Raw genomic sequence first — 20999 nt, 5'->3', positions numbered from 1 at the left:
CAAACCCTTTGATGTGCTGTGCCATATCATTTATAAAAATGAAGTGTAAGCACACAATCATTCTTAAAGACACACACACGCGCACACACACAAGATATCAAAAGCTGCCCATTAGACAGATACCAACCGCTCTTCTGTGTAGTCCTACACACACACACACACACACACACACACACACACACGAAGGTAAGTTGGTTACATTTTTTCCTCTTTTACAAATCCCTCACTGTGTGTTAAATGGTGAAACGCGTTTCTTTTCCGAACCGTTTGCCCACTGACACCAAATTCACTTTATTCCCTCATTCTTTTTCTCTCGCTTTTCTTTATTTCTCTATCTTTCATCCAGCTCATTGTTAAAGCAGATGTTTGTCTGGCTCTTCCATTAGTATGAGCTGCTGCTGCGTGTGTGTGTGTGTGTGTGTGTGTGTGTGTGTGTGTGTGTGTGTGTGTGTGTGTGTGTGTGTGTGTGTGTGTGTGTGTGTGTGTGTGTGTGTGTGTGACTACTGTTACACTACTGTGTGAATGAGGAAACTAAAATGACTTAGCATTTAATATTAAACATGTGGGACAGCAATGAACTCTGGGTAATGGAATGGTGCCAAAAATACAGACTGCAGGTTAAGGAAGGTTGAATATTAACAGGTATACGATTAATAATAATTGGGTATGAGATTGGTTAGATCAGGGGTCTACATAGGTGTCCTACAGCAGCTGTGCTACAGGTAATTTGTTTATGGAAAAAACTATGCATTAAACAAAAATCATATAAATAATATAAAAATTGATAAGTAACAAAGTATATAATACTCTAATATGGTACATGTTTTTAGAGGCCAGGCATACAAAACCTAATTGTACGTAATATTTAACGCATCATCTCTTGATCCACCAAGAAGTCCACAGCAAAATGGCAAAAAGTTTTTGATATCACATCATCAGTGTCTACTTAAATGATAAGCTTACATTATAAAAACATGAATATTTACTATTACGTTTTATGCTTGTTAAATATGGTTTTAATATGATTTAGTATGAGTGTATTTAATGCTTTTTTTTTAAATAAATTTCGAAATAAATTTATTTGTATCTGCATTCACATTTCACACTATGTAATTGTAAATACATATTTTACAAGATATGTCATTCATATTGTATAATTACAAAGTTACACACACTCAAGTTCATATTTTAATGAAAGCTTAAGCAACTGCACATTGCAGAATTCAGGACACATCAGCATCAGGCACCATCAGGATATTAAATTTCCCTGAATGCCATGTGGCTAAAGAATTGGTAAGGCCTCAAGGAACTGCTCTTACACACACACACACTGCCAAATATCTACAGTGTGCTTGTGTGTGCATGACAATTTTATTTTGTGGTTTGAACTTGAAGTGAATGGCACAGAGCTCTTGAAGAGTTTCTTGGCCTCTGTTTTTTAACCTCCCTTTCTTGGTCCCTCAAAAACTGCTCATTTCAGAGGATCAGGGAATGGAACAACGCTTACACACTGACACACATTTTCTGTGGCAACCAGCAGTGGTTACAGCTAATGAGGTGTGCAAGGACCAAGTGGCCACACAGACGAAAACAAAGAGCTCCATCTGAACTGTCCTTGGCCACACACGCTTATGTTGTGTCTCCAGGAGTTAACACAAAGGGACAGACTGAGTCACTGGAGAGAAAGAGCCACTGAAAGAAAAGGAGAAGAAGAAAAGGAGTGTTGAGAGACTCTGGGGGAGTTCACAATGTTCAAAATGGATTGTCCATTTAACCTGCCTTTGAACTGAATGACTATGAATCAGATTCATTTGATTCACAATTAACTCTGTCCAGTTCTGATTCTGAATCCAGCTAAGCTTAAAAAACGCTTGACTGGATGGCATGGTGACAGGATGTCACACTGAATATATAATATAATATAATATAATATAATATAATATAATATAATATAATATAATATAATATAATATAATATAATATGTGAGCTCTTGCACATTCGTCATTATGCGACAGGAAGCTCGCGCTCCAGACTCTTTTAAATGCGCTCAGGACCATTTTCCGCCGATTTTAGTTTATGGTGCACCCTTCGGGTAACATGGTGAACCAACTCCAGGGTAAAGCTAAGGAGATGTGCGTCACCTTTAAAAACACATATAAATAGATTTCCTTGAAATTGTTTCAAGTTACGCGTCACCGCACAACCTACACATCCCTGCATAAACCCTCCAGATGTTTGTTATTAATACGTCTACGTTCACAAACCAATGTTAATTTTAACAGAAAAGCAAGCAAACAGTAGGCCTATGCGGGATTTGGCATGGCAGAAAGTCCCGTTATATGAAGCTGACTGCACAATGAACATTTTATTTACGTAATATCTACACTTTTTTTGTTATAATGAGAGGATCTGCAAGCATGTAGAACTCAGAATCCACTCCCCAAGTTTTTGTTCAGGGTGAACTTAAAGGGGTGGTTGAGTATGATTTCCCTTTTCTAACTTTAGTTAGTGTGCAATGTTGCTGTTTGAGCATAAACAACATCTGCAAAGGGAGATATTTTCTTTTAAAGAAATGGGTTTTTAAGGACGACAACAAACGGATGGTAGGGACTACACAAGCTTCTTCCCAGATTAGTGACATCAGGAACCCTACAATTTACATAAACCCCACCCCCGGGAATGTGGTTTAAAGATTATCATGACAAAAATGCTGATCAATGACTAGAAGTTAACTACACATAAGCTATATAAAATTCATCAACTAACCATTCAGAAATGTCCTGTTGCATTCTACATGTTGTCACTTCTTCTTGAGTCTCTCCATCTTTGTCTGACTCCGGTTTGAACATAAAAGGCTAAAAGCTTTTGAAATTTTCAGTGCATGTCTATGTGAGGTAATCGAAGCTGCTAACACAGGAGGTGTTGTAGCTCCGCCCTCTGTTCTGGGAGCAGAAGCTCATTTGCATTTAAAGGGACAGACACAAAAACGGTGCGTGGTGACAATTTTAACATGCTATATAAACATATCTGTGGGGTACTGACTGATTTTACATCTTGTGAAAAGGGCATTAACCACCCCTTTAAACACCTCTGATTGACCATTGCGTTCAATAAATCAACAGATATGTGTTTGTGATTGGCTACATTGCTCAATTTTCAGCAACATTGCTCAATGCTGCAAAAACTTTAAATAGAAACATTTGACGCTCTACAAAGCGCAATTAAAACACAAAAAAAGCACAGGATTGTTTGACAAATCGGTTTCGCCAATATGCTATTATTACAGAGAAAATAACAGCAGCTATGTGGGCAGCTTTTCCATCTAAAAGCAATCGGAAGCAGCAGCAGGAAGTGGCTTGAGTGAGAAAATTCCACGCTATCTCACGTCCGTGGCCAGGGGAAGAATAAGCCTTGCCCAGCCTTACACGTGCTCCGCCTATATGTAAATATAAATATAAACATGAAAATATTAATTATTTAATCATAGAGTATAATCACAAAAATAAATCACAAGTAGAATGGTACTACCACCACTGCACCAAGGTACCGCCCCATTACTTTTATGTACGGCCCACACAAAATCACAATCCTGTCATTCACAGAACATGTTTTTTCAGTCTCACCCTCTGCTTGCTCTTGTCTAACATTACCTGGCTGGCCAGTGAACCACAGAAAACACACAATGTGCCAAATTAGTAAAGAGGCAAGCCACACACACACTCAGGCATACCCAGAGCTCAATTCCACAACACACCTGTCAGCAACAGAGAAAGACAGAGAAACAGAGATGGAAAATATCCTTCATGTTACATGGCCCTGAACCGAGTCAATGGCCCATTCTAAATCTCTGAATCTTAGCGTGCACTAAGAGAGCGTTTATATTTTAGCGTATGCAGAAGGAAAAGTATTTGTGCGGGCATGTGCTTGACCCTGTGTGTGTTACTCAACAGGGAAGGAGGAAATTAAAATGCGGTTAGGGATTAATTGTGATTTCATAGCATGTAATACACACAACCACAGAGCACAGTGGGCATGGGATTGGTTGAAGGTAACTTGGCAGATGTCTCTACAGAAAGTGGGAGAAAGCCATAACGAAAATGAAAAAGAATGAGCAGGGAGGACACACTAATGATTCATGTTCAGAAAAATACATACATAATCAAATAGGAAAATAGTTGACCTAAAATAAGAACATGTTTCGGTTTTTTAAATCAATCATTATAGAAGCAATAAGGGGTTGAAAATCGAGAAATTGTTTTATTCAGCATAAAACACACAGTTTGAGCAGAGTTATTGACTCTGATGAAACAGTTCTTTTTAGTGAATCAAAAACATACAGCATAACAAATGAACAAATTAATTGTGACTCATGAATGAAAATCCCTCACTTGTCTTTTAAGCCTAACCAATCTGACAACAGAATTTAGTTTTTATTCAAATATTTTTCCTCAAATTCAAAATAATTATTAAATGTAAACATTAAATACCCCAAGCCTACTACTAAGATTATCCAGCTAATTATGAATTACTGTGTGCTGAGGCAAATTCTTCATTTACAGAGAAAGCACTTTAATACAGATTCACTCTTCAGCAATAGCAATGAACGGTTAGTCCCTTAAAGGGAGTTAACCCAAAAATGAACATTCTGTCATCATTTACACACCCCCATGTCACATAAACCTGTATGACTTTCTTTTCTTTTGTGGAACAAATGGTAAACCAAACAGTTTAGGTGCCCACAAAAAAAAAAAGATTTTTTTCTTCTCAAAACATAATTTGTGTTCCACAGAAGAAAAAAATTTCAATTAAATTTTTTGAATGGCACCAAGCAGCATCAACGTTAAGGGTGTTGCTAAAATGTATTACTGATAAAACAAATTACTTCAATGTTTGCTGCTTCGGATAAAAGTCACTGCCAAATGCGTAACCTCCAAAAACTGTGTAAAGATGCCAACATAATAGTATTATTACACAAGTCAAATTAATTAATTTACAAAACATTTAAGCCAACTACAAAGTTTAACTCATTGAACACATATCAGTGTTTTTTTTTTTTTTTTACAATGCAGGTATGCATTGAAATGTTGAAAAGTTGTATCCAGAAGTCACTACGCACACCTGACCCCTGTTCCCATCTGTCCTTATCATACAGAATGCTGAGAAAAACATGTCATCAATAAACCATCCTCGGGGGAGAAAAAGAGATTGATAAAACAAGCACTGCGAGGGGAGGAAAGATTGATGGGAACATTTGCAGCGCAATATATTAGCACATATATCAGCATAAACCTTAGCCCCTCTCTCTATCGCTCACTGTTCACCTGGACAGGTGTGGACTTGTTCTGAAGGACAAGTGCTGGGAACAGTGTTTACATGGGCTCACATAACAGAACAGTGTCCTTTAGTGTGCAGTTATTTCCGTGAGATCGTTCAAGGAAGATTTGTCAAAAACAGGAGGCCCATCTTAGTATGTAGAATAATAATCAATATGGGCTTCTTTACACAGGTCATTTCTTAAACTCTACCATTTTGTCCCCACAAACAGGAATATTTAGTTGTATCCTGTGAGCAGAACTATACCGTCAAAGACGAAAAGGACACACAACTGTAAACATGTAATTAAGTGGTAATCTTAACGGGAAAACACATTCTTAAACTTTCACGTTCATTCATTCCTTTCCACCTCACTCTTACATTTTCTGCCCCTATTATTCTGCCTCTCCATTCCTAATCTATGACTCAATATCATTGCAAGAAGGGGAGAGAACTATACAGAAAGAGGACAGAGAGAGAATGCACCCTCAGGGTTCCATGTTGTTTGGGCCTGCCTCCCCAACACTCACATTCACACTCATTTTTTCTTTTGTCAAATCAACTTAGATCATTTATGTGGTTCAGATAACATACAATTTTGAGTTTCTGTTGATTAAACCAATCTCCCTCATTGTATTAACTTTTTTTTTTCAATGAACTTAAAAAAATAAGTAACCTGGTTGCCTTCAAATTTTAAGTTAAACCAACAATACATTTCACACACACACACACACACACACACACACACACACACACACACACACACACACACACACACACACACACACACACACACACACACACACACACACACACACACACACACACACACACACACACACACACCTTTCTGGTACATATATAGAGATGTACTAGCTATCAGGATTACTGTACATTTTGAATAACTAATAAGTAACGCTTTTAACACCCTCCTCCCCCGTCATGTGAGAGTGAGACTAAACCGGGAGAGCGAGATAAAACGGATAGTGGGAATCACACCATAATGGGTTGACAAAGAGGAGAAGGAGGAGAGAAAGAGGAAGACCATTCCAAATCCTAGTGAGCTCATGCCACAAAGGCATTCTTAACTATGCTGCCACCTACTTTGGCCAAATCCTAAGGCTGCATTCACGGAAAAGGCAATCCCAGAATGAAAAAATAAAAAGAATAATCCAAGTAACTGAAAAGTATAGGTCAGTGTAGCTAACAAATTATTGTTTCCCATTACTTGGTTTGCTTTTGTATGCATACAACAAGTCCTTAGCCTGTCTACATGCTAACATCAAACTCTATTGAAACCAGTGAAGCTGTTAAGCTTTTACCTTGAGCGCCACATTTTTAGAATGCCATGTCATGTAGGATATGCTGCAAAAGACGCAAGGCGCAGGCACAACGGTCAAACATGGCAGTCTAATGTGTGTTTACATAGAAAGTAGCACAGTACAATGGAAAGACAAGTTCTGTGTGAATGGAACTATAGAACGTTCCAAATCACTCACTTTTGTGGTTCCATAACAGTTAAAAAGTCGACTTAGAAGTCAGCTACAGTAAGTATGCCGGAAGTATGCAGCTCACCAAGTTCTGGAATAAAGTCAGAGTGTTACATTAGAAGGTTACATTACCCAAATAACTGGAGGAAAGGGGTGGTGTTAACATCAGCTGATCCAATAAGAGAAAGAGAGTGAGGTTTATATCCATTAATGGGATAATCGGCTTGTTTCGGGCAGTATTAAAGCATTAGGATGTATTAAATGTCTGGTGGTTTAGCCGTTGTTGGACAAATGTAGCAGTTTTTGCTGGCAGGTCTCGAAAGCTTATCCTCAAGAATATTTCTGCATTTCACAACCGTATTGTAGGTTAACAGTGACATTATTAAGTTGAGTGCCGCCTGAGGCAAAATTCAATACTGCCGTGCTTGCCAGCGTATTGCTATGTGGTTGCTAAGGTGTTCCGAGTGATTGTTATGAAGTTCCTAGGGTGTTAGATGTTTCCAAAAGTGTCCCCTAAATTTTAGGTTCCTCTTTTCTTTCTGTTTCCATCTCTCCCTCTCTCAGTGTCACTTTTAATGTGAACAGATCCTTTAAATTAATTTCTAAATTCCCCCTGACATTAGTTTCCTCATAACTCATGTGATTTACCCTTGGCATGTACCATGTGCATATCCAAGTGTGTGCGCGTGGTAAGCTGTGTTTGGTCTTGTCCCTCTCTCGGTGTTTGCACTCACAGGGCCGATTGCAAATGCAAAATCCAAAAACTGTGTGTGGTTGTGTTTATGTTGCTTATTGATGTATTTGTTTGTATGTGTACTCATGTGTGTGAATCTAAAGGTGGTCTTTGTCAGCGGGTTTCACACCTGTTGTGTGAACACCTGAAGGCTGTACTAATAGCTGCTCCATCTGCATTATGGTCAGTACCTGTTGCATATCCTGTAAACAATATTTCCTGTGTGTGTGTGTGTGTTACTTCTTTCCTTGGGTGTCACTGAGAGGCCAAATCTAAATCTAATCTATTCCATAAATAGTGAACAGAAAATAGAAAAGAAAAGGAGGGGCTTGTACAATTGATGCAGATCTGTTCACCTGACCTGATTTTTTCAGGAACAACCTCAAAACAAATCTTGCATGTGTGTGTTGTGCACATCTGTTTGATGTTGATTTTTTTCTCTTTTGCTTAAAGTGATAATTCACCCCAAAATTAATATTTAGTCATGTTTTACGGATACCATTCCAAATCTATGGGCCCTATCTTGCACCCAGCGCAATTGACTTTGTACACCGACGCATGTATCATTCCTATTTTGCACCCGCGCACAGCTGACTTTTCCCTCCACAGACGCACGTCGGTAAATTAGGGAATGAACTTGCGCTCGCGGGGGCGGTTCAGCGCAAAGAGGAGGCATGTTCCGGCGCAAAACTCCCCTGGTGCTATTTTCCAGTTTTAGAAAGCAATTGCGCCACTGACCAGGAAAAAAACTGTCTAAAGACAGTGGCGCGTTGCGCGTTAGTGATATGGTATTTTAAGGGCGCGTGCTTGGCCATAATGTAGTGTGTTAACGCGCATCCACTTTGATTCTCTAATATAAACAGACGCAGCAGTTTTCATTTTTGCAAATCATACATTATTACAAGGAAAAATATTAACACACGAGGGAAATCATTGTTGTGTCCGTGAAGATGTGGAAAAAGATCTATCTAGATAAAATAAAATAAAAAATCTAGATTAGGCTACACATTTACCCAAATTATACGCCTGTTTAACCGAAGCTAATTTGGGTGAGTTTCTCCTATCATCCCCAATGTCACTTCTCTGTGTTTTACGGCCCTGGCGAGAGCGTCGGTCTCCTCGGCTGTGAACCGGTCCTGGCGTGCGCTGGCAAATCCGCCGTTATAATAGCGATCCGCCATGGAACAAGCGCGCCGGCTCTTAAAGGGAATGTGAGAGGACGCTCTGATTGGTTTATTTCACGTTACGCCCAAACCACACCTATGAATAATGAAGCTACTTCAGACCAACCCCTTTTAGATTTGCGCCAGGCGCAATAGTCATTTATCCCGCCGGGAAAATAGCAACAGCGCCGGGATCCGCCCACAAAGTTACTTGCGCTTTGCGCTTTGACACTTGCGTTTCAGATCGTTAAAATAGGGCCCTATGACTTTCTGTGAAACACAAATTGAGCAACAATGAATAATCCATGCCAAATAGAGAAATTAAGAATAGAGTTTGGATGTGATGTCAAACTTTAAAAAGTAAGAAAAAGCACCATATACATATATATGTTTGCTACTATCTTCTAAAGTGTATCTTCAAAAAATGTGAATTAATGTTTTTTCCTCCTGAAATTCACCCTGATTAACCAGATAGTTCCGCCCCAAAACTTATGCCACTAGTTAGGCCAATGTTGCTAGGTCAGGGATGCTCAAACAGAGCAATGTTTTGATATATATGTTTTTCCATATAGCAACAAAATTCTTGACATAATACAGAGGAAATAAATGGATTACTTATAGTTATAGTTGCCTATGTCTACATATTAAGATGGGATAGGAGAAAGTGAAAAGAAATTAAAAAAGAGAGCAAGCGAGCAAAAATTATATAATGTGGGACATTAAGTGTGTGTGTGTGTGAATATGAGAGAGAGAGAGAGAGAGAGAGAGAGAGAGAGAGAGAGAGAGAGAGAGAGAGAGAGAGAGAGAGAGAGAGAGAGAGAGTGAGAGTGTGTGTATCAGCGTGGCACATTACACTTGCAGGTAGACATGTGCAAGCTGTATCTGGACCCACAGGAGCTGCACCTCTCTGAGATATAAATCAGTGTGAGTGTGAGTGTGTGTGTGCCACTTTCACACAAACACGCACATTCCATTTTTCTTGCTAATTTTTTTCCAACAAACCACCACAAATTTTATGATTAAAAAATTCTCATTCAACTTCAGTCCTTGCTTCACCTGCTTGTTTTAGCCGCGGGACGGGGCGTTTTTTACTGCTTGATAAATATAAGCAGCACAGCACAAAACTTCATGTGCTCATCGTCTCCTAATCAGGACCCGAAATATATAAATATTAAGTATTTTTAAAACAAAGAAAAGCGAAGGTAGGATGATGGTATGTAGTATGTGACAATGGGAAACTGTACATTTGAGCAGCGAGCAGATGTCAAAAAGATCAAATCTGATAACATGATCACTTTATTTTGTGTTCATGTAAACACTATGTCCAGATTTATCAATCAAAATGATTTCATTCTGATTGAAACAGAGTGTCCATGTAAACGTAACTATACACAGCTCTATTTATTGTTCCTTGCAACCTTCTCAGCTCAGGGTTAACCACACCTTGAGCAACCTAATGACCTAAAGCCTAAGTAACACGTTTTGACCCGCGCACTGTGTGTATATGCGAGCACATGCTTCACACACAAACACACACTAGTGTCAATCTAATGGTACAATTTAATGGTATTATTTCCTTCTATTTTATCATATAATAGCATTACTACTACATATACATATTTGATAATGACTAATATCAAAAAGTGTGTGTGTGTGTGTGTGTGTGTGTGTGTGTGTGTGTGTGTGTGTGTGTGTGTGTGTGTGTGTGTGTGTGTGTGTGTGTGTGTGTGTGTGTGTGTGTGTGTGTGTGTGTGTGTAAAAGTGCATTTGCATAACCCCGACCTCTTTTGCGATAGGTCTTTACACATACCCTGAGGATAACTCTGATTGATGGATGAGAAGATAGATGGATAGAGGTATGGAAAAACGGGTAAGAGAGTGACACTGACTCTGACACCCTGGGAGTTCCTGGTGAAAAAATGCAACACTGTAGGACATGCTAGATGAAAATCTTTCTAATCTGTGTTGCTGATAAAGATGCCCGATCTGAAATCCTAGTCATAAATCTGTAACGGCTGATCTGATCTGACAGCATAAAAGTGATCTGAGGAGGAAACAGTTCCTGTTTTGGAAATGTTTACATGGATTTAACCTTACATATGCAAAAATGATGGTCTCAAAAACTTGTGTAAAAAATCATGGAACACAGAGAGCGTTTTACCAGTGCTCCAAATTACTCTATTTTTTTTTTTACTTAGAAAATTTAGCTTGTTCAAAGCTTAAGCCAGGAATTAAGATAGAAAGTTTCTGAATAAAAATAACACAATGGTATTTACTCACCTAGAATGGTAACTCTTACACCATCTAACCAGGCACGACATCTTTTACATATAAATCAGAATTTTAAGTCCCAAGAAGCCACAAGTAATAGGTCATTTTTGCCAGTCGCTTAGTTTTGTAGCGTCACCTCATCCACTGGAAAATATCACTGGTCTGGAATATCAAAACTGTATATTAAAGGAAATTACTCACTGCACTGCATCTTTCTGACACACAACAACAGCTGACAGGAGATGAATAACAGGACATCCATCTTTACTCTAAATGCCGGTTCAAACATGGAGCAACTTAACGCAGCAAGTAAAACTTTTCAATGCCATTCTTGTCGCTGTCGCTCATGTAACTGAAAGTCAACAGAGCCCGAGCCAGTTCTTAGTTGAACACTGATAAGTAGTGTAAATGATCTTTGTAGGTCACCTTTTATGAACACACATTCGGGCACATGAGCCTTTTTTAGTATGGTCCCGTTTTAAAATCCAAACATTTACCTCAACAGTTTGGAGTACATACCAGATTTTCACACAGAAAGATAATTATAGACTTTCTCTGTGGTATAGAAAGTTGATCCTCGGTAACGGTGCAAATCAGATAACAACCACTTTTACTACATTCAGAAAGAGAGAGAGAGACAGTAAGCTGTAGTGAAAAGTAACTGGGGCAAAACCCTGATTAAACAGGAGACAAGACAAAAAAATGTGGTCTGTCTAAATTCAGTCGAACAGGTCTTTCACACACACACTCACACTCACACACTCCTGGGCAAAAAATAAAAAAAGAGTAGTGTGCTACTACTTAAAAAGCCATTGCTGACTTGGCTTTTCAAAGACAGAATTATGTTTTTGGCAGAATATGGGAACTTGTGTGTGGAGTGATGAATTACAATGAAACGAGTTGCATGGTGATGCTCCATTCATTGGAGGAAGTAAAGACTATGCTCGAAATGGGAGTGATTGAGCCATCAAGGAGCGAGTGGAGCAGTCCCGTAGTCATTGTCCCAAACAAAGATGGAATTCTACGTGTCTGCATAGACTTCTGCAAGCTAAATGTACAGTCCCGTTTCAATGCTCACCCCATGCAGCGAATAGATGACTTGCTGGAGAGAATCGGACAGGCCCGATACATTACCACCCTGGACCTGTGCAAGGGGTACTGGCAGGTGCCCCTCGATAACGAATCCAGACAGTGCACAGCATTCAGAACACCGATGGGGCTATACCATTTTACGGTTCTTCCCTTTTGCCTACACAGGGCACCTGCCATATTTCAAAGACTGATGGATCAAGTTCTTCAGGGATGTGAGGGATGGGCAGCTTACTTGGATGACTTCAGTAACTCCTGGGAGGAACATCTGGAACACCTGAAAGATACCCTGAGACAAATCCAAGAGGCAGGACTCAACCTCAATGTCAGGAAATGTGAGTGGGCAAGGCAGGAGGCCAGTTACCAGGGGTATCACCTGGGCAATGGCAAACTGAGACCCCAAGTGGACAAAGTGTAAGCTATCCGAAGGAGCCCAAGGCCTAAGACAAACAAGGAGATGTGATCCTTTATGCTTTATCCTTTAGGCTAGTATTGGAGGTTCATCCCTAACTTTGCATCGCTACACCGCTTACTAACCTGCTGGCGAAAGCAGCAAGGAGCCCGATTCAGTGGACCGAGGACTGTGAGGCAGCATTCAGATCTCTCAAGTCAAGTCAAGTCAAGTCATCTTCACTTATAAAGCGCTTTTAACAATGTAGATTGTTTCAAAGCTGCTTTACAGAGATAAACGTATAATGTAAGATAACAGATTGATCTTTGGTGCTGTAAATAAATTACACCTTGTACGACAGTGCTGTTGTGAGTAGAGCCATCCTTTTCTTTTTATATATTTATCACAAACGAACACTCACGGTATCCAAATGAGATCTCCAGGGGTCGCTTTGTGACACTCTTATACTTGGTCATACTAAATAGAGTTACAGACTAGGAACACCTTTTAATTTGAGTTCAGTGTGTGGACCTTTATCCATACCAGCATCCAAAATAGACTCAATAGGCAGATGGTGCATAGCAAATTACCAAATGTGCCTTCACTTACACATACAATGTGGACACACCAAGAACCTGTATCCACACCCACCTACACATACCAAGAGCAGTAGACGCTGATAAACTTGATATGCTGTGAACTGCGAGCATGTGTTTGTGTGTAGTAAGGTGGTTTTGGATGATCTACGGGCCATTCTCCAGAATCACACACACACACACACACACACACACACACACACACACACACACACACACACACACACACACACACACACACACACACCAGGGCTCCAGACTGCGACCAATTGGTCGCATTTTGCGACCAAAATTTGAGAGTGTGCGACTGAATTTTACATCCAGTCGCACATGTGCGACCCTTTTTTTTTCTTTTTCTTTTACACGTTAAACGTGGAAGGGGCTTATTAATGAATCCGGAATGTGTGGCAGTGCAAGAAGAATAGGGAATGGCCACTGTAAGTGGCTAATGTGTGGAGGGGGAGGGTCCTAGAGATAATCGAGCGCGCGTTTAAACGTCTGTGGGAAGGAGACGGAGACAAATATCACAACCTGCTATGTGCGTCTGAGCCACGAGCAAGCGAACTATTGACTCGTTCTGCGGCTAGTGTGCCAGTTAAATTCACTTGCTGGCTTCTCAAATAAAACATTACAACAGCGATAATAATAAAAAAACGAAGAAAACGATTACTCTTTGTACATTGTTCAATGTGAGTGCCAAATGCTCGCATATGACCTGTCATTTACGCCGTCATCACCCGGGAGTTGATAGCGCACGAGCGCCGGCGAGACCTGAACTGCAGATGTTACCATCGGTGTTTAAACTAAACTCATTTATTTTGCCAATGCAAACATTCAAGAGCAAGACGCGAAAGAGAACTCGCGTCTAGATTTGTGCGCGTGTGTGTGTGTGTGTGCGCGCGTCTATGTGTATGCGTAGGTTACTCATCTCGGACAGCGCGCAAATATTATCTTTCAAGTTATCTTTCAAGTCTTGCTCTTGAATGGACAAATTCACACAAAAAGTATGTCAACATGTCCGTCTTGATGAGTATCCTAGCAGACTGTTATGTCTGTTATGCCTTAAGTGAACATGTATCAAGAAAGACACAGTATCGGTGTAGGCCTACTGAATCAGCTCTGAATTAAATAGCTTTTGTAACTTTAATAAGGATTCATCTTTAATTTATACAGTCAAATATGCAATGTTATTTTACATTTGATTATTTTATTCAATTTCTGTACCTGAAAACTAATGTTAGACCTACCTGAAAAGCATAGTTTATTTTATTAGTAGGCTAGGCTATCTTTGCTCTATTGTATTTATTTGTGCTTTTGCTTGTGGTTTTATTATTTCTTAATTTTTCTGACAGTAGAATTTTTTTCCCCTGAACATAACACCGAAATCGTACCGAAACCGTGAACCTAAAACCGTGATACAAACTGAACTGTGAGCTATTTGAAATGTTGCAGCCCTAGTACAGTGTCACAGTCGGATGATGATTCAGAGTGAGAGGTTTTAGTGGTGAAAAAGGCCGAACCCACCATTTTCGGGAAGACTGGCTGCGAGAATTCAGCTGGTTGAGATAGTACTGTAAGGAGACGAATACCATGAACTGCGAATGTTGCAGTCGCTACCCCATAACTGCGGGGAACACGAAGTTAGCCGACAGTGCAGGCACTTCACAGTTTAAACACAATACTCTATTTAATAACAAAGCATAGAGTATGCGGTGTTAATAAATCAATTGCCGGTTGCTTTTAGAAGACAAGAGGCTGTAACGTTAAATCAGAGCGCAAAGGCATTGTAATTTCTGCATCTATTATCAAAGTATTTATTAGTAATACACTGGAAATTAGTAGAAATGTGAATATTTGGTTAGTATGTTGATTTACAGTGTGTGCTCCTAAATTTTCTGGTTGTGCTCCTAAAATTTTCAGTTAGGGGCCACTGTGCTCCTAGGGAAAAAAGTTAGTCTGGAGCCCTGCACACACACACACACACACACACACACACACACACACACACACACACACACACACACACACCAAATATTTTATAAAATGGTCTGTACATTTTTTCACAATCCTTCCTGTATCTGTCTGTATTCAAAACAAACACTCGAAACTGTTGTCAGTGACATACCGAAATCCCACCCATCCTGCCACCTGCTACTCAGTCATCTCGCACTTTATTACGGGCTGTAAGTAGCTATGGCGACTGGCCAGGTTGGCAGGTGAATGTTGAGGTCACTGAGGTGGGCGGGGTAAAGCTGTATGCCCCAGACATCACAGCACCGCACACATTTACACATTAACATCTCCACAGAAACGACCTCTGCCCTTCCAGAACTCATAGGTTTACAATCTACAACCAGATGCTGCCACAGTGACACACCCATTTATACAACACAAACTCTTTGACACAAAAGACTTTTTTCTTGTAATAGTATTACACTTTAAAACATCTGTTTTCTATTGTAATACATTTTAAAATGTAATTTATTCATGTGATGGCAAATCTGAATTTTCAGCATCATTTCTCCAGTCTTCAGTGTCACATGATACTTCAGAAATCATTCTAATATACTGATTTGCTGCTCAATAATGTTTCTTTATTATCATCAATGTTGAACTTGTGCTGCTTATTATTTTTGTGGAATTTCTTTTTCTCAGCATCCTTTGATGAATGGAAAGAAAGTTCAAAAGAACAGAATTTATTTGAAATAAAATTTCTTGTAACAATGTAAAAGCCTTTACTATCACTTTTGAATAAAACGGAAATCTTAATAAAAAAAAAAAAAATTAATTAAATCTTATTGCCCCCAGAAAGATTAAGTGGTCTCAAAGTTTTGGACATCACTGTATTTACATTTTTAGTCATTATCATTATTAATACTAGTAATAGTACATTAAAAATAATTTTATCAGCTAAATCCTATAAACTCAAATGAGGTCATAATCTGAAAGGTCAATAAACCATGAACATTTTGAAAAACAAAACCTAGTGTTGATGCCAACCAAGACAATGACACAGCAGGCATGGCAACCACGGGAACAATCAAGCATATCTTTGTTTACTGCCAAATACACACGCTGACACAAACTCTCAGAGAGAAAGAGCGAGAGAGATGAGCATACGAAAAGAATAAAACACCATATCGAATTGGCAGAATGTGGCAAGCGTGAGAAAAAACAGAAAGAAAATAAACAGAGGACACAGGACAAGGTTCACACGGTGATTAGGATAAAGACAAAAAATACATGCTGCAAAAATGGTTCTCTTAATATTTTTTTTGTCTTGTTTTCCAATAAAAAATAAATAAATAATAAATATATACAGTATATAAGCATTCTACAAGATAAATATAAAAGTTTTTCCCCTTGTTTGAAGCAATAAATCTAAATTTTGTTTAGACAAAATAGCCTATATATGTTAATATATATCATATATACAGTATTATTATATATTATTAATAAAAAAAATCACCTATTTATTTCAGTTATTTAACTTGGTTTACGGATGTTTAGATGTATTTCTGTAAAACCAAACAAAAATCCTGCTTTAAAATTATTTTTGCAGTGCATACAACATTCACACACCCATCCCTCACAAAACCCTCTTTTTCCCCTTATTTCTCAGTTCTTCATGTTTCTCTTTCATTCATTCATTCATTATTCAGTGTAGGAACACAGGTGCACCTGTTTCAACTGACTCTTTTCAGACTAGCAGCTACAGTCAAACACACATAATCCCCAACTTCGCTGACACACACACACACACACACACACACACACACACACACACACACACACACACACACACACACACACACACACACACACACACTCACACACACACACACACACAGTAACACCCACCAGCTCGCTCACTGAATGTCTGCCCTTTAACAGAGAGAGGAGGAGGCAGTCAAAAGTCATCCGTCTTTTTTCCTCTTCAGCTGTATTGTGTTTGCAGTGCGTCACCTGGTGGAAAAAAGAAAGGATAAAAAGCCTGCGGATGGAGAGATGAAAGGCAGAACAAAATCAAAGGATGAAAAGGAATGGAGGGAACGGGAGAGGTGGAGTGCACACAAAATGAGCAAAATAAAGCAGAGGATGTCGTCCAAACTGAAAAGGGCTTTTTAAAGCTGCCCTCCCCTCTAAACTGCTCTTCAGTCCTGTGTGAATGTTCGGTCTTTCTGTTCTCAAGCTCAGGAGACAAAGAGAGAGGATGGAGAGCAGCTAATAGACGAGTGAAATGAAGGCTGAACCGGGACAGTCGGAACAGTTTACTGACTGCATGTTCGAGGAGTGTTACTTGCTGAGTTTTCCAAAGGTTACAGTCAAAACATGTAAACAATAAACATGCAGAAGTACTGAGGCAGAGAGAGTGGAAAATATTATATCATAAAAGGCACATTACTAATTGTGCAAATTATTTATTTATGAATAAAAAATATATATATTTAAGATGATAGTTGTAGTTTAGAACACTAAAAACTAAAAATGTTTTGTATGTAAGTACAACACAAGAGAATGTGTGTACTGTGTATATATATATATATATATATATATGTGCATTTATTTAAACAAAAAATATAGTAAAAACAGTTACGGTGTGACATTATTACAATGTAAAATAACTTTTTTATTTTAATATACTTTAAAATGTAATTTATTCCTGTGATGGTAAAGCTGAATTTTCAGCATCATTACTCCAGTCTTTAGTGTCACATGATCCTTCAGAAATCATTTTAATACTCTGCTCAAGAAATATTTGTTATTATTATCAATGTTGAAAACAGTTGTGCTACTTAATATTTTTGTGGAAACAGTGAAAGATTTGAACTTTCTATTCATCAAAGAATTCTGAAAGAACAAAAGTACAGATTTTTTTTTAAATAGATTTTTTTGTAACATTATAAATGTATTTGCTTTGATTAATGCATAATTCAATACATCCTATTAATATATACATTGGTCAGTATGATATGGTCCCAATATATTGTTACACTTCACCTTTAAATATGTGCTGTATGGAACTGTTTTTTCTTTCTGTTTCTATAGCGCACAAATGAAGGTGAATGTTTTCTATAAAAAGGTATTAATGCAGTCAGTTATTATTAAACACCAAGTGTGAACGTTTACTTTAATATCCAGTGTCTTGCAGTTTCCTCTGATTAAATCAAAGCTCTAACTTACTCTCTGAGCATGTGTGTGGTTTTCCTCACTAGCAATCATGCTGGGCACATTAAAGTACTTACAACAGCTCTTTATGCTCCTCTGAGACTTACAGAAAGAGAGCGAAAGGCCCGAGAGAGAGACTGTGTCTTCCACTGCCCACAGTGTAATGGTCAGTGTGTCTGAATTCCCCACAGAGGCTCATATCTCACACAGTATGACCTCACACCATCCTACACACACACACTTAAACAAGTGAGCTAAGGCTAAAGAATGGGACACAGTAAGTAAAGGGGACAAAACATTCTGCCCACAGTGTTGAACATGCCACAATGCAGTCCTGTTTTTCCATTTCCTCCCCCAGTCTTTCTGTTCGTTTTCATTTAATGGGGCTTTTGCTGTGGCTGGCAGACAGAAATACACAATACCATTTGTTTCTCAAAGAGAAACGGATTAAAATTGACCATGGTGTCACAGCACACAGTAATTCATCCGAGTGTGTTACTCTGGTATGAATGCACTGCCACCTACTGGATGAATGACACAGTACAGGATGGGTGCACTCTTGACTGGACTTTGCTTTTTTGGAATTTTTTTGCCTAACACCATATTGGCATTCATGTCTTGGCATCGAAGTTTTAGGGCCAGTCATTTGAGCCATAAATGTTGTGTTACTTATCAAATGTTTGTCAAGATAACATTGACACCACAAGAACAATGTCACTTTTATGAGCCTTATAAATAAATAAATAAATAGGTTATTGCCCAAACATCTATAACTTTTTAATGAAATACAACTATACAAGGTACACACTAGGGAATAATTTTCCACTTACCCCCTTAACAAGGTAGGTCAAAAATTGTCACTGGGGCCCTTTCAAAAGGTACACCATCCAGATAATGTATCCTTAGAGCCAGATTATACTCCTCAACATGTTTAGTTTACTTTATAGGGATGTTTATAGGAGTGTGAACCTATTTTGATTAATATTTCAAGTTTGCTTGTTTCTGATACATTATCATTCCACTGAGTCATCATTATAACAGCTCTCAGCCCAATACTGAGAGCTCAGCCCAAGCTTCTGCATCTATGTTTATCCAGGCTCTGAACCGTCTCTGCCTCTCCTTATTAGACAGAGGCATCTGGAAGGACAGAATTGACCTTAAAACACCAGAAGCTATACTAAAGCTTTACTAAAATGTTGATATATTAATAAATATGATTCCATCATTCATGATTTGACCATTAACATTAAAAATTTCAATTCAATGATAATGACCCATATGACTCATTGAATCATATGAAATCAAGATGAATGACAGCAAAAATATGGCAAAACACATACAATTATGTAAATAATGTTAATGCTAATAATATAACTATAATGCCTAAAAGTTTACAAATGTTAATTAAAAACTAGATTGTTATGCATGTCATTCTGGATAATGGATGACATGTCCTGGCTAACAGAGTTTTTTTGTTATCCAGGAATGACAAAACAAATATTTTTTCTTTATAATCAGGCACTAACTTAACCACCTATGGAAAACTACAACTTAGCAATCATCACTTAAGATCTTTTAGATCAAATATATAGTTTTTTAATATAAAAAGTAAAACATTATAAATGTTTTATTAATGTTATCCAAAAGGACACATGATATTGCTACAAAGTGATATTGCTACAAAATATCAACATTTTAAGAGACGCTTCCTGACCTTTGCACATGTTCTGGTGCTCCTTCAGGGTCTTCTTTTTGATACAATATTATGTCGCATACCAAAATTCATTATGGTCCAAAATGGTCATTGATGTCTGTTATCCAGGAACGACATTAGACAAATCACAATTTGGAGACAAAAGTATTTCTGTCATAAAATTTTTATGCTTAAGCTTAGTATTATCACTATATTTGTATCGTTGAAAACATCAATACAGTCATGCCCTATAGATTTGAAATACTTTTATTTATATTCTTTACATTTTTGTCGTATTTTTGCATTCAGATTTTAAGCCGGGACAGTTACCCGGAATTACATTTTGGGACGTTTGAGCTCAATAGTTCCTTAAAGATTAATTATTTATAATACATTTCTCGAATGAGTAATTAAATAGGGGGTAGTTGAGTCACTTAATGAAGTGTATTTAAAAATGTATACATTTTTAATATAAAGAATATGCTTTGTACACCAGAATTGACACGCCACGTCATTGACCCATCAACATGAGCCTCTGAACACTGATATGTTCTGATTTCAGTCATTTGCAAGAAGCCCAAAATATCAACTTCACTTTTCTTTTTACTGTCCATTAGTGGCCAAATTGCCTAGATCATGTTATCCCTATACTATTAAAGAAAAGATTGTTAAAATCTGCTATACAGTAGTAGGCCTACGCCTACCCTTTACAATAAAAGACTCTCTCACAGAAAACCAGTCAACACCCATTTAGATGTCACTTTATGCTATTCAAATCTAGTACTCTCAGCTGTTTAGTATAGTAGTTAGATTATGATTTAGATGACAGTGAGTGATTTTAAAACAAATAGCAACACTGTGCGTGTGTCATTGGCAAGGTAGATTTATTTGCAATGCAGAAATGCATAACTTTCACTGTTACTCACCAGTCCTTGAGACGATAGCAGCAGGCATGTGTGCAGCGCACACTGACATATATACCAATCTACCACTAAATGGAGCATTTGAGTTATCATGAAATTTATTTAGAATCAAACATAGCTACTGTGTGTGTAGAAGTGTCTTTTAAAGACTTTTTCCATTTACTGAG

At 38.2% G+C, this 20999-nt stretch overlaps 1 protein-coding gene across 1 annotated transcript in view; it reads right to left on the bottom strand.

Annotated features, from left to right (window-relative positions):
• sema3b (sema domain, immunoglobulin domain (Ig), short basic domain, secreted, (semaphorin) 3B) overlaps positions 1–20875 on the bottom strand; it is a 65831-nt gene extending 44956 nt beyond the window's left edge. The window contains exons 1-2 of the mRNA XM_079636676.1: positions 20836–20875; positions 16909–17013 (exon numbers count right to left, since the gene is read on the bottom strand). The gene's annotated coding sequence lies outside the window, so the exon portion shown is untranslated. The remainder of the gene's footprint in view (positions 1–16908; positions 17014–20835) is intronic.
• Positions 20876–20999: the final 124 nt, after the last annotated feature.

Source organism: Phoxinus phoxinus (assembly GCF_949152265.1).
Source record: "Phoxinus phoxinus genome assembly, chromosome: 15".
Lineage (NCBI taxonomy): Eukaryota > Metazoa > Chordata > Actinopteri > Cypriniformes > Leuciscidae > Phoxinus > Phoxinus phoxinus.
This window is presented reverse-complemented; position numbering and strand designations above follow the sequence as displayed.